Genomic DNA, 9271 nt, shown 5'->3' with positions numbered 1-9271 from the left:
TTGCTTGTCTGAACAGGGAAGTTGGCATGTTTGCCTAGCAACAGCCGTTATAACCTTCTGTTGTGGAAGGTTCCCTAGGAGTGAGAAGAAGGCAGGAGGAGAAAAAGCAGGAGAAACAGATTAATCTGTTTTTCCTAGCAGGGGGCAGTGGCCTGGCTGTTTGAGGAGGGAAAGGCTAACCAAGAGAGAAAAGAAAACACGTGCTAATCTAATTCCACTGTGGTAGCTAGAAGTTTGCCTGTTTGTAGGGCAGGGGTTACTATTTAATAGGTTGAAGCGGTTATAGATTTAGCCTACTTCAAAGGGAGTGAATTCCAATCAATAAGAAAGACATCAATAGGTTTTCTAAAAAGAAGCTGAAATCTGAGTAGCAGGAGGGCGTCAACAACTAAAAAGAATTCTTCCCTAGTTTTTTTTTTTTAAGAGTTTTAGGGAGGTGTGTGATCCACGTTTTATAAATAATATAAAAAACACTATCTGTGTTATATGACTGAATTTATCAGGTTAAAGGCAGAAGCTTCGCTAAATATAGCACTTTTCTTGTTTTTGGCCATGTACACAGTGAAGAAACGACAGAAAAATAAAATCTCTGCTCTCTTGACCAAGACCTGAAAAATCGAGATGCTAAAATAACATCTTTTATCTGAAAAGAAACTTCCAATAGTCACAAGGCTAGCTTTAGATCCCACAGCTCTTCTATGTGCTAAATCTTTTTGTTCTCCCCAGATAGCCCCTTCTGTTCACAGAGGCCTGAGGAGACGTTTTGGAGAAGTGTCTGGGCTTCTGGGCTGTTTCAGCGCCTTTAGGGGACTGAATACTGTGGGCGGGGTGACTCGGGCAAAGCTGGTGTGATGGAAAACCCGGATAGAATAAAAGAAGAAAAAAATTGGGGGGAAGATGTGAGAAAGAAAAAAGTAGAGAGACAACAGCTGAGAAAGTCAAAAGGGCAGAGGTTGTGCAGGATTCGATAAAAACGTCAAAAATCTTCCAATTCCACCCCTGCCGTCTGGGCACTTGCCCACTAGGCCCAAAAGTGCCCGTGGAGGGGAGGGCAAGGCGGACGGCTGGACCAGTTCTTCAACTCTCGGCGTTTGTGCACTGCGGTTAGCGACAGCGAGCGTCGCCCGCCTCCCTTCCCAGCGTTGGTGGCGGGTGACTCAGAGGTTTCCTCCCCGTGCTCGCCCCGCCCCGCCCCTTGCCCCGCCCCCCGGAGGAGGAGCCTCGCCCTTGTCTCCGCCCGTCTCCGGGGCGGGAGGGAGCCTGAGGAAGAGGAAGGGGACGAGGACAACGAGCCACGGGGTGGAGGAGGAGGAAGAAGAGGCAGACTAACAAGATGGCCCCTGCTGCAGGAGCAGCCTCAGCAGCAGCAGGTGGGGGGCCGGAGGCGACGCTGGCGGTGGCGGCGGCGGCCGTGGCCCGGCGGCCTGGGGCAGAGTCAGAGTCGACGGTGGCAGCGGCAGCTGCTGCGGCTGCCGCGCCGGTGGCGACGGCCGCGGGGACTCGGAGCTGAGAGGAGCTGCTGCTCGGACCAGCGCGGTGAGCGAGCAAGCGGGCGGGCGGCCGCGGCGACGGAGGGAGCGGGGCGGCCGGAGCCCGGGCCTCGGTCGGGAACAATAGGCAGCCGCGGCGGGGAAGGGGCTCTCATCGCGCACTCTCTGCTCGGCGGCGGCACTGGCCGCTCGGCCGGCCCCGGGCCCCGCAGGGCTCCGCCAGCTCCGAGGGTCTCCTCAGTGGCCGGCGTCCTTTAGGCCTCAGGCCTCCGCGTGCCGCCCGGAGGGCCTGCCCCGCTGGGTAGGCCGTGGGGAGGTGCGGGCGCCGCCCTGGCCGAGGGGAGGGCGAGAGAGGCTTTGGCGAGAGGAAGGGGGCTCACAGGCTCCCCCACTCTTCGGTTACTCCGAGGGCCCAGACTGGGAAGGGAGTGCGCACAGGAAATGATTTTTGGGCCCCCTTTTCTTGGAGGGGGTGGGGGGGAGTCAAGGCGCCTGTAAACAGGCGCCGCCTCCGCCTCCCTCCATCTCAGGGCTGCTCCCTCCCCGACCCCTTAAGCGCTCCCCTCCTTGGCCAAGTGGGTTTTGCGGTGTTTGTTTCCCTGGAGCTCCTAGAGATCGAGACTGACGGTCTTCTTCCTCTCTGGTGGCGGTGGGGAAATCGTGTGTGCAGGTGTCTTTTTAAAAAATCTAAGTACAGCAACAAAAACACAAGGTAAACAGTGTAAACAGTAATTATCGGTAAGGGATGGCGTGGTGAGGGATGGTCCTCTCAAAACATCTCTTAAGCATCGGTTCTCTCTAAACATCCCTTAATCCCACGTCCCCGGTGAGAGTAGTAATATAACTGTTGACATCCCAGAATAGTCCATGGAACTGGAAACAAAGCCAGTTACTGGCAACGGAAAGACAAATTGTAGTGTTTGAATAGAACTTTTTTCCCCCCCCTTTCAAATGAGCCGTCTTGAATTAGTAATGTCCAGCATAGGAAACATTAACATAAAATGGACCTAATGAAGTTCTCCTTCAGGAGACTAGTGCTTCAGCTCCGGGCTTCTATTGCTCTGCCTTATGCTTTAATTTTGTCTTCAGTGATTTGTCCTATCAGTCTTTTTCTCTAAGTTTGAAATTTTGACTTCTAAAAAGCGCATTTTGTAAGATTTCAAAACTTTCTTATAATTTTCAAAAACTAGAAACTAAGTTCTCTCGAATATTTAGGCTTATCAGGCCACAGCTCTTCATTGTAATTGCCTTATTTATACAGTAGTGATGTCTGAAATGTCAACAGTTAACTGCTGTTTCCCCTAAACTTAATTTTTTAGGGCATCTACCACATTTCCAAGTGGGGGGGGGAGAGATTAAGGTTATTTCTATTTTAGTTTCTACCCGGGTGTGCAGAAATTTACGTTAAAATTGGTTGGATGCATCAAAGAAGATTGCTTTCCGCTAGTTAACGTTCAGTTGCACAGTCCATTTGAGGGCTTTGGTTCACGAAGGAAGATCTGTGTAGAGAGGATGCCAATTAATATCTTTCACCCGTGTTTAGGGTAAATTTATAATTTGGTTTGTATCTGTCATATCTAAAAGCATTTTCAGCTTATATGAAGTTTATAAACAGCAGCCCTATTTTAGTTCCTGGAATATGCCTGCCATAAGAATTGGCAGTAAATAGATGGCTTAATAAACTTAGAGGCTGAACTATTGTTTAGGATTTCACATAGAGTGGGATGAATTTCAATAATGGCTTTCATTTTATGCCTAGCATAAATAATGTTGTGGGTGTTTTGATTTTTTTTTTTTTTTTTGAGTGGTGAGGAAAGAACAACTTTCACATGGTTCTCACTAATATAAAATTCGGGGAAGTGTTTCAGAAAGAATACTTTTTTAACAAGTGTTCAAGTCTGTGACTTATTTTTTTCATGCTGAATTTTTCTTAGGTCAGCACAGAGTACAAGTAAAGTCTACATTGTGATGATACTAAATTTGTCTGTGGCCTTAATCCAATTAGAACAATTGCAGTAATTTAGGAGTTTGTGAATTATAAGTGATTAGTGTACTTTGTTTTGCAAAAGTATAATGTTATACCAAGGACTAATTTACCTCATTTTCCAGAAAACAAAGATTTCTTATGTTAAGATTTTATGTCTGAAATTGGACGTTCAGTTTCTCTGTTTCTGTTTAATATTGAAAAATCTCTTAGGGAATTGTTTTTAATTATTTTGTGTCAAAATTATTTTTAAGATGTGATCCCTCAAAGAAAATAAAGTCGTATCTTGCGTGTCAGTGTTTATTTTGATTACTTCAGTTCAGATTTTCTCAAATAATATTTCCAAAATTGCTTCTAAGAAGTTTTGGGACCATAGCTTAAGAACCAGATTTACATTTTGGTAGTATTAAAAGTTAAAGTATGATTCATCTGAAGAGATTGGAAGGGGGGTTTTGTACATAATAATAAAAATTACAGTTTTTCAAAGCTTATTTGTTGAATAAAGGCAGCATCTCATTTAATCCTCCTAGTTATGCTCTAACATTGTAGTATTGTGCTCACTTACATATGAAGAAGTTGAAGCTAGGAGAAGCTAAATAATTAGCCAGAAGGCCACATAATTAATAGGTAAAAGAGCTTACTCAAACCCTGTCTTGTGACACAAATTAGATGCTTTGCTGCTGTCACTGTATGTCTCAGCATTAAACTTTGAGGCATCTACTATGTTGACCGGTTACTTGTTTTGACCTTGAACTATGTTTTATAATAATTGTATTTGTTATTAGTCCTAATATCCTATGATCATTATTTGTACCCTGCTAAAAAAAAAAAAAAAAATTTTTTTTTTTTTTTTTTTTAATATTCACTTGACGCCCTGGTGGCGCAGTGGTTAAGAGCTAGGCTGCTAAGCAAAAGGTCAGCAATTTAAATCCACCAGCTGCTCCTTGGAAACCCTATGTGGCAGTTCTCCTGTGTGCTGTAGGGTTGCTGTGAATCGGAATCTACTTGATGGCGTTGGATTTCAAATGTTCACTCATTAGTTCGAGAAAGTACTTATTCATATGAATCACAAACACTTATTTTTGCTATTAGTGTATCTGAATGCTATAAAAAAGAAACTCATACCCTATATGTAGGACAGGATGGATTTGTAGTATTGCTATAGTTGTTTCATGGCTTTAATTTGTTACATAAACAGTTACTAAACTGTGCCTTTGAAAGACTTTATGAAAATTTGATAACAATTTTAGTAACATTTCAATGATGTTAATTGGGTCAGCTAACATTTAAAATTATTTGTTCTTTAAGATGATAAAAAAAAAGGCTCATAGATCATTTAGTAGCCTTTTTCTTCTCCAGCTTTTAGGACTTAAAATGCAGTTTGATGGGGTATTATCAGCCTAATCTTACATATGTCTTGAAAGTGGTTCACATCCAACAAAGTGAAGCATAAACTGATAAATGATCTCTGTTCAGTGGACACCTCAGAGCAGGGTATTCCTTGACATGGTGTTCTGACCTGGTTTAGCTTTGGCCCTGTCCGTGCTAAGGGGTTCAGGTACTCTTCATAGTTGGACTCAGACGGATTTAAATCCTCAGACTGACCTGTATCAAAACAGTCACAATAAATTTCAAAATCAGCCTGTTCCATAGAATCCTCTCTTCTTTTGTTTAATTCTGGAGCCTAGGCTGGTTTCGGACTTACCTTGGAGTCTGTGGTATAAAATTAATTTTGTTAGGCATTTATACAAAGGAATTTTTCTTACTCCAGAGTTTCTTAGGGTAGATTCTGTACATTTTAAAGTATAAAGTTTACTAATCTGAAGTAATGTTGCTTGCTTTACATTTCCAAGGCAATTTACTTTAGTATATTTATCTCCATTATTGCTCAGACTTGTTTACTTATTATATAATCTTGTTTACCTCTCGTATAATATTAGGTTAGACATTTCTTATCAGTTCACAATGTTTTCCTGGTTGGTTGAAGTTTGGGAGAAGAATTACAGTAAAAAAAATTGAGTTCATGATAACAGAAGCCAGGAGATAGGGTGTACTTTCATTTATAGTTAAGCTGACCGATTGGAATCACTTTCTGTCATAGAGGAATAAATGACTCATTTATATTTTTCTTAGAGATTTTTTATAAATGTAAGTCAGCAGTGTTCTTTTCATGTTTGTCAACCATTTTAGCAATGCTTTAAATTGACATCAGTACACCCCTCAATGATTATTAGTGTGCATATATAGTAATTATTTAACCTGTAATGCATTTTATCTTAAAAATCTCCAGGAACTAAATAGCATTTGAACATGAGCAGTGTTTTTGAAGAGAAGTTCTAAAGGGGTCAGTTAATGTGAGATGTATTTTTTATTGAGGTGTAATTGACATAACATAAAATTAACTATTTTAAAGTGAACAATTTAGTGTATTTGGCACATTTGTCATGTTGTGTAACCACCACCTCTATCTAGTACCAAAACATTTTCACGACCCCAAAAGGAAACCCTGTATGGATTAAGCGGTTACTGCCTCCTCCCCCATTCCCTAGCAGCCACCAATCTGCTTTCTGTCTATCTGGATTTAACATGAAATTATTTTGAGCCGTAATTGAGGAAGAGTGCTATGTACTAACTGAAATTGCAGAAAAAACTTTGGGATGTGATTTTTAGGAATCAAAAACTATTTCATTCCTTGCATGCCTCTCTAAGTACAGAGGGCCCACTGCCAATGACTCTATGGAAGAAAAGTTGACAGTCATAGCAGTTAGCAGTTTTAGTTTAGATCACTCCAAAGGAGTTTTACACAAACTCTGAGGCTTATTTGTATTGCTTCAACACAAACTCTGAGGCTTATTTGTATTGCTTCATTGGGCTGTGAAAACTAAATTTTAATATTATATTCAAATGTGAACAACCAATACTTAGTCTTTTGCCTAAAACTTGTTTGCCTTTTAGTTTTTTCTTAATGTACAGAAGAAAATTGGAATATTAACAGACTTAAAAGCCTTATTTGAGCTTGCATTAAAAAATGCTTGTTAGGAATTTTATCGAAACGCTTTGATTTTTATGAATCCGACTTTCTGATTATTTTATTCAGCCAATGTTTGGGCATATTTAGAGTTATAATTTGCCTAATACTCTCTGCTTCTGACCTCTAGTTGAATAAATCTCAGAAACCTTGCTCTTGATTCTATCTGTACCTGACCCCCTTCAAAAACATGGATACAAAAACAAAGGCAATTGGTTTGTAGCTTTGTTTGTTCGTTTTACTTGATAGAAAGAGAAAAAATTGTCCTTTTCTTCTTTCTGGAATGAAGAGTCATAAAATTTGGACTTTTATACATTTAGATTTGCTGCTAAATTTGAAGTTTTAATTTGGGCATTGGAAATATTCTTATATCATTATCTTAAATTCAAAATGATACTCCCCTAATTCAATTGAAATCTTACAATTTACAGTGAGACGTGAAAAGCAGATTTCATACTATTAGTAAAGTTTCATAACAGGTTAAAAATCAGTACAGGATATCTAAATGGGGAAGAAGAATTTAAAATTTGATACTAATTTTTTTTTTTTTTTAGGAAAATTTTATTTAATAAGTTTAATTGTAAGAATAACTTAATTCAGCTAAAACACAATAAAATATTTGACAAACAAAAAAGAAAACTTATTAAAATGAAAAGTGACAGAAGATACAAAAATATTTACAATTCAGTACAAGTTCTGCTTTAATAGTGACTTTTTAAAGGAAAATATTGAAATACATCAACTCTTTGTTAATATTTGTATTTCTGTATTTTTATATATGCCTGATTTAACCTTTTTTTTGACACTTCGGTTTTAGCTCCCCTTTTCCAACTTTAAAAATGTCAATATTGCTAAAATTTTAGTAGAACAAGCTGTAAGATTGAAGACCTATATTGGGTTGAGCAGTTATCCGTTCTGGTGGCACCCTTCCCCCCCCCTTTTTTAAATTTTATTTTGGTAAAATATATATGACAGAAAAATTGCCATTTTAACTATTTTTGTGTACAATTCAGTGACATTTACATTGACCATGTTGCGCAGTCATCGTTACCATCTATTTTCAAAAGTTTTTCATCACCCAAAACAGAAACGCTATAGCCCTTGAGGAATAACTCCCCCATTCCACCTCTCAGCTGCCCCTGGTAATGACTAATAAACTTTTGTCTCTATGCATCGTACAATATTGTCTTTTGTGTCTGACATTTTATTTAGCATAACGTTTTTAAGGTTCATCTGTGCTGTAATACATATCAGAACTTCATTTCTATTTATGGCTGAATAATATTCCATTATGTGGATATACCACATTTTTTATTTATTCATTCATCTGTTGATGGACATTTGGGTTGTTTCTACCTTTTGGCTACTGTAAGTAATGCTGCAATAAACATTGTTGTACAAATATCTGTTTGAATCCCTTTGGGGGTATATACCTAGGGGTGAAATTGCTGGGTCATAGGTGATTCTATGTTTAAATTTTTGAGAAAGGGCCAAGCTGTTTCCCATAACTGCTTACCATTTTACATTCCCATCAGCAGTGGATGAGTGTTCCAATTTCTGCACATCCTTGCCAACACTTACTTTCCTTTCTCCTGATAATAGCCATCCTAGTGGATGTGAAGTAGTATTATTGTGGTTTTGAACATCTTTTCATGTGTTTTTGGCCATTTGTAGATGTTCTTTGGAGAAATGCCTCTTTAAGTCCTCTGTTTATATTTTAATTAGGCTGTTTGTCTTGTTTTTGAGTTGTAGGAGTTCTTAATATATTCTGGATATTAAACCATTACCAGATATATGGCTACCAAATACTTTTCTACCATTCTGTAGGTTATCTCTTCATTTTCTTGATAAAATCCTTTAATGCATAAAAGTTTTAATTTCTGGTAGTAACATTTACTGAAAAACTATAATACTAAATTAATAAATCTAATCATAAAAATAGTATCTTCAAATGAAGTGATGTTTAGACACCTAGGCTTGAAAATATGGTTTAGTGGAAGATTTGAGAATGAAAGGAATAACTAGATTCTTAGCTTTATTATAGAATATAATATTTCATCTATCCAGGACCCAGTTTAGAATAAGGAAGCAGGTAAAAATACCTTTAGTTGTCACGGAATTAATGAACAAAATCATCTGCCCTAAGGCATTGTTTTTAGAAACTCTCTTACTTTGTACATAATTCTAAGAAATTTGATTACCTGGTTTTTCATCCCATGGTAGATTAAAAGGTGCAAATTAGATACAAGAGAGGTAGGGTAGACAGCAAGGGAGGTTACAGGAAAAAAACAAAGCTTGGTGCTATTTAATATAGGGGCTAGAGCTGGCTGTATAATACCTCGTTAGACTCTGAGTGTATTATTAATTATTGTATTATGCTATATAATCCATTCCTGCTAATAAATACATTGTGGAAAAATTCCATTATGTTTATGATTTTAGGAATTAAAAATATATACAGATGGGCAGAGTGTGCTAGAACATAGATTTTTGAGTCAGACATAGCAAGGTTCTCATCTTTCATGATTTAAACTTTATGGTTCCTCATCTCTAAAGATAGAAATGGTAATAACATTTCTTTAAAGGTTGCTTTGAAATTTTAATGAGATAATGTACCTTTAGTATAGTGCCTGATACCTAGTACCTAGTCAATGTTATTTCCCTCCTTAAATTCTGTTTAAAAAAAATTATTTGAGAAGATATCAATCTAGAACATCTAAAATGTTCTGTAAAATGTTAATATTCAAGATACATACAAAATTTTGGATG

General features: G+C 38.5%; 1 protein-coding gene across 5 annotated transcripts in view; it reads left to right on the top strand.

Moving 5' to 3' along the window:
- Window positions 1-1239: 1239 nt before the first annotated feature.
- Window positions 1240-9271, top strand: part of RC3H1 (ring finger and CCCH-type domains 1) — an 89350-nt gene continuing 81318 nt past the window's right edge. For all 5 annotated transcript variants that reach the window (XR_007515312.1, XR_007515311.1, XM_049868620.1 and 2 more), the window contains exon 1: window positions 1240-1536. The gene's annotated coding sequence lies outside the window, so the exon portion shown is untranslated. The remainder of the gene's footprint in view (window positions 1537-9271) is intronic.

This window comes from Elephas maximus, chromosome 24, assembly GCF_024166365.1.
Source record: "Elephas maximus indicus isolate mEleMax1 chromosome 24, mEleMax1 primary haplotype, whole genome shotgun sequence".
In the NCBI taxonomy this organism is placed as follows: domain Eukaryota; kingdom Metazoa; phylum Chordata; class Mammalia; order Proboscidea; family Elephantidae; genus Elephas; species Elephas maximus.
The sequence above is the reverse complement of the archived record's forward strand: the minus strand, read 5'-3'. Positions and strand labels throughout refer to the sequence as shown.